We start from the raw sequence: 6,093 nt of genomic DNA on the forward strand, positions 1-6,093 counted from the left end.
CATCATAAGATATGGGTTGATGCTTCAAATTCGTAATAAATCAAATAAAAATCATGCCTTTGTAAAGAAAATTATTTTTGGGCACAAGAATGAAAGAGAGTTCTTGTTGAAAAACCCCACATACCTTGAATGATGAACTTTAGATCGATAATCATTTTTAAGATGTTAATCGTGCCTTTGAATGATGGTTCTTGGAGTTCTTGAACTAGGAACTTGGAATCTTAAATAAATTTGCAGAATTAATGGTGAACTTTGGAGGTTCTTGAAGTTGGACGTAGGAGCTTAGGGTTTTATTTTTGAGGTAATTTGATGAAATATAACATATAATGCTTCTAATAGGCTTTAATATAGGGTTTGGATGGATTTCGAGTGAGGGGGAATGACCAAAACGCCCCTAAAAATCAAATAATTCTTGAATCTATCCTTTGGTGGACTGTTTTGATAGTTTGAAGTAGATCAACCATAATGTTTTACTCCGATATCCAAATTGGATGAAACTAATTTCGTTAGAAAGAGGACTCTCATATCTTTCCGTTGATATATAGTATCTCACCCAGATCATTGTGTACGAGGAGTTATGATCGTTTGAAGTTGACCTAAAAATTCACTTTTGATAGGCTGAAGTAGATCGACCATAACTTTTTACTTCGATAGACAAATTAGATGAAACCAATTTCATTGGAAAGAGGACTCACAGATATTTTTGTTGATATATAGTAGAGAACCTAGATAATTATGTACAAGGAGTTACGATCATTTGAAAGTTGAGCAAAAATACGCTAGGCCTCAGTACTTTTTCCAGCACGTTTTACTGTTTACTACTATTCACGGTTCGATCGGAATGTTCATAACTCGTCGCTCGGGTGTCCGTTTTGGATGATCCATATATCATTGGAAATATTATTTGATACTTTACGCAATGGTGGATCATAATCTAAGACATTCTGCACGAAAAATTTATAATTCATTCTAGAAGATAGAACCCAACACGTTTACGCACAAAATTTCAAGGAAAAATTTTCCGGGGTATTACATCATCCCCCTCTTGGAAACATTCATCCTCAAATGATGCTAGACATGCCCATATTAGATAGGGAATAGATCATAAAGATGAAACCATTCGTTAGACTCATCACCACATCATTTCTCACTCCAAATGTAACATAGAATGCATAAATTCCAGAAACTACAGCTGAACACATAATAAATGACAGCTGAACTGTTGCAACTTTTATCAAAAGTACATGATTTAGGAAAGAACGGTACCTTCAGCTTGATTGGAGTTTGCGGAAAATAGGTACGGGTACTTGGATCGTATATCTGCCTCAGCTTCCCAAGTTGAACCCTCAACAGATTGGTTTCGCCACAACACCTTGACCAAGGGAACTTCTTAGTTCCTTAGTCTTCGGTTACTGAAATCAAGAATCTCAACAGGAATCTCATCAAAAGAAAGATTTTCTTGAATATCAGCACTCACAGAGGAATCCACTACCACAGCATCGCTAATATGCTTTCTAAGCATGGAGACATGGAATATTGGATGAACAGAGGACAACTCGGAAGGCAACTCGACCTCATAAGCTACCTTACCAACATGGCTAAGAATTTTGTAAGGACCAACATAACGGGGACTAAGATTCCCCTTCTTTCCGAATCTCTTCACCCCCCTCATGGGTGAATTTTCATATACACTAGGTCACCAACTTCAAACTCAAGGTCTCTTCTTCTAACATTCGCATATGGCTTCTGACGACTCTGCGCAGTTTTCAACCTTTCCCTAATCAACTTAACTTTTTCCATAGCCTCAAATACTGAATCAGGACTACTCATAGCCGCTTCACCCACCTCAAACCAACCTATGGGTGATCTACACTTCTTCTCATATAAGGCTTCAAATGGAGCCATGCCAATACTAGAGTGGAAACTGTTATTGTAAGCAAACTCTATCAACGGTAAGTGATCATCCCAACTTCCCTTAAAGTCAAGTGCATAAGCTCTCAACATATCCTGTAAGGTCTGGATGGTCCACTCAGCCTGACCATCGGTCTGCGGATGAAAAACAGAACTCAAAAGCACTTGGGTACCAAGACCCTTCTGAAAAGCTTTCCAAAATTGCGAAGTGAACTGAGTACCCCTATCTGAAATAATAGACAAGGGAACTCCATGCAGTCTAACTAGCTCTCGGATATATAATCTAGCATAATCCTCAGTAGTATATAAAGTATGAACAGGCAAGAAATGAGCAAACTTAGTCAACCTATCAACGACAACCCAAATGGAATCATGATGGCATCGAGAAGGAGGTAAACCAATCACGAAGTCTATATTTATCTCTTCCCACTTCAAGGTGGGAATACTAAACTCTTGCATCATACCACCAGGTCTTTGGTGTTCAACCTTAACCTATTGGCATATTGCACACTTAGCTATAAATGCTGCTATATCTTTCTTCATGCCACTCTACCAATAGATTTCCCGCAAGTCTCAGTACATCTTGGTGGCACCAGGATGAATAGAATATCGCACCCCGTGCGCTTCAACCATAATCCTCTGTCTTAGATCATCAACGTTCAAGAGACACAATCTACCCTGCAATCTCAACACACCATTTCCCCCTTGGGAGAAAACCTCTAATTTCTTATCCTTGACTGACTCCTTAAGTCTGACCAAACTAGCATCTAAGTATTGCTTTTCCTTCACTTCCGAAACCAAGGAGGATTTGGAACTACTCTGAACCCCTATACTTCCTTCAGCAGAGTCAAACAACCACCCCCAATATAGCTAAATGATGTACATCACGAACCAACTCTTTCTTACCTTCTACCACATGCAAAACACTACCCATGGACACTCTACTTAGGGCATCTGTCACAATATTAGCCTTGCTCGGATGGTATAGCACACTCATATCATAGTCCTTTACCAATTTTAAGCATCGTCTCTGCCTAAGATTCAATTCTCTCTAGTTAAACACATATTGCAGACTCTTATGATCAGTGAAAACATCAACATGGATGCCATACAAATAGTGCTCCAGATTTTCAAAGCAAACACAACAACAGCCAACTCAAGGTCATAGGTGGGGCAATTTTTCTTATGGGGTTTTAACTGTCTAGAAGCATAAGCTATCACCTTACCCTTCTGTATCAATACGCAACCTAACCTAACTCTCAAAGCATCACAATACACCACAAAACCATCAATACCATCAGGCAAAGTCAAAACAGAGGCTGAAGTGAGTCGAGTCTTCAGCTCCTGAAAACTCTTCTCACAAGATTCGGACAAGAACTTTACTTTTTTTTGGGTCAACCGAGTCATAGGAGATGCTATAGAGAAGAAAACCTCAACAAAATCGTGGTAATAGCCAGCTAAACCCAAGAAACTTTAGATATTAATCAGAGAAATAGGTCTAGGCCAATTTCTAACAACTTCGGTCTTTTAGGGATCAACTCTAATACCCTCGAAAGAAATGATATGACCCAGAAAAGCAACTGACCTTAGCCAAAACTCACACTTACTGAACTTGGCAAACAACTTGTGATCTCTAAGGGTTTGCAAGACAGTTCGGAGATGATCAGAATGTTCATCCTCACTATGGGAGTACACCAGTATATCATCAATGAACACTATGACAAACATATCCAGATATGGTCTGAACACTCGATTCATAAAGTCTATGAAAGTTGATGGGGCATTAGTTAACCTGAAAGACATAACAAGAAACTCAAAATGGCCATAACGAGTTTGGAAAGTGGTTTTCGGGATGTCACACTCCCTAACTTTGAGTTGATAATAGCCGGAACGAAGGTCTATCTTTGAGAAATAACTTGTACCTTGCAATTGGTCAAACAAATCATCTATTCTTGGAAGGGGGCACTTATTTTTTACTATGACTTTATTCAGTTGGTGGTAATCAATGCACATACGCAAAGAGCCATCTTTCTTTCTCACAAACAACATAGGAGAACCCTAAGGGGAAACACTGGGCCTTATGAAACCCTTATCTAGTAGATCTTTGAGTTGCTCTTTCAACTCCTTAAGTTCTGCAGGGGCCATACGGTAAGGAAGAATAGAAATGGGCTGAGTATCAGGAAGAAGATCAATCCCAAAATCTATCTCTCTATCAGGAGGTATCCCTGGGAGATCATCCGGAAAGACATCAGAAAACTCATTAACGACGTTAACAGACTGGAGAGTTGGAGTCTAAGACTTAGTGTCTTTGACTCTAACTAAATGGTAAATACATCCCTTGGAAATAAGCTTTCTAGCTTTGAGGTAAGAGATAAAATGACTCTTGGGTGATACAGAGTTTCTAGACCACTCAAACAAGGATGCACCCAAAAACTGAAACTTGACCACTCGGGTCCGATAATCAATAGAGGCATAAGAAGAATACAGCCAGTCCATACCCAGAATCACATTAAAATCTATCATGTCTTAACTCAATCAGATCAGCCAATAAGACTCTAGGAACATGACACTTTTTAAACACTTTTTGGGCAACAATCGAATCACTCACTGGGGTAGAAACAAGGATAGGCTCAGGAATAATGTCGGACTTATTTCAAAATTCACAGCAATCAAAGGTGTAACATATGAGAAACTGGATCCAGGATCCAACAAAGCATACACATCAAACTAAAATATATGAATCATACCAGTAACAACATCGGGAGAGTCCTCCTATTCCTAGCGGGACAGTAAAGCATAGAATCTATTCTGACGCTACTCGCCAGCATTGCTAGAAGAGGTGCCCTGATCTGGGGCTAGGCGAGTCGTTAAAACTGGAGCACAAACAGTCTGAGTCTAGGCCTGAGGGCGATAGTCACGACACCTTTGTCCATCTTGTGGACAATCTCTAACTTTGTGACCCATGCCACCACACCGGAAACAACCCCTTTTCTTACCCCAACACTCACCCGAATAAGCCCTACCACACTTAAGACACAAGAGATGATTTGGCTTACTGCCAGCACTGTATTGGGACCTGGATGTATATGACCTACTATCTTGCTCCGGCCTACCTCTAGGCATGGGAGCACTAGCAGATGACGGTACTGGCATTGAAGAACAATCCTGATACTGAGGGCGACTCTCTTCCTGCGATCTAGTCTGACCCTGTACGTGCTGCTCGAACCTAGCTCTCTTATTCCCTCTCATTCTATCTCTCTCCTTAATCTTATCTGCCTCAATCTGTTGGGCATGAGTCATTAGCCTAGAAAAATTCATCTCACTATTTAGCATAGCAGACCTACACTTCTTAACCACATAACTAGACACTCCAGTTACAAACTTACTCATACTAGCCCGATTATCAGCCACTAAGTCAGGAGTATACTTGGCCAACTGATTGAACTTTACACAGTACTCCCTAACAGTCATAGAGCCCTATCAAAAGTTCATAAACTCTTCCACCTTCGCCTTCCTCATCTCCAAAGGGAAAAGCTTATCCAGGAATGCATCCTGGAACTCTTGCCAAGTTGTAGGGATAACTCCCTCACCTCTACCTTTTCTCCAAGCAACAACCTAGTTATAAGCAAGGTCTTTCAACCTATACGTAGCCAACTTCATACTATGTTCCTCAGATACATGCATCACCTGAGTAATCTTCTGCACCTCCTATAAAAACAACCATGGATCCTCATCAGACTTGGACCCATAGAATTCTGGTGGATTCATCTACATGAAGTCACGGATCCTGGCAGCAGCTGAATTACCTCCCTGCTGCTGTGGAGCCGGGGCCAGGTTGGCCTGAATATTTGCAGTAATATCTTGGGCCAGCGCCTGAAAGGCTGCCCGAAATTAAGCATGAGACACGTTTTCATTCAATAGGTCAGCGGGTTGAGGTTGCTGACCATCATTATTTCTTCTCGCTCGATATGGAGGCATATTTCTGGAAGAAAAGAGCACGAATCAATAAAAGAGAGAGACACTTTAAGCATGATAGACTTCTGAAAGAAAGAATCACATATTTTACTAAAACGTCTTGTAGCCTCTTGCTCATAGATGTTGCCACACACCGATGATCAAGACTCTACTTAATGTGGCTTGTCAGACTACCTAGGACACCTTAAAATCTTAGGCTTTGGTACC

The sequence above is a fragment of the Capsicum annuum genome, chromosome 4, assembly GCF_002878395.1.
Source record: "Capsicum annuum cultivar UCD-10X-F1 chromosome 4, UCD10Xv1.1, whole genome shotgun sequence".
Classification (NCBI taxonomy): domain Eukaryota; kingdom Viridiplantae; phylum Streptophyta; class Magnoliopsida; order Solanales; family Solanaceae; genus Capsicum; species Capsicum annuum.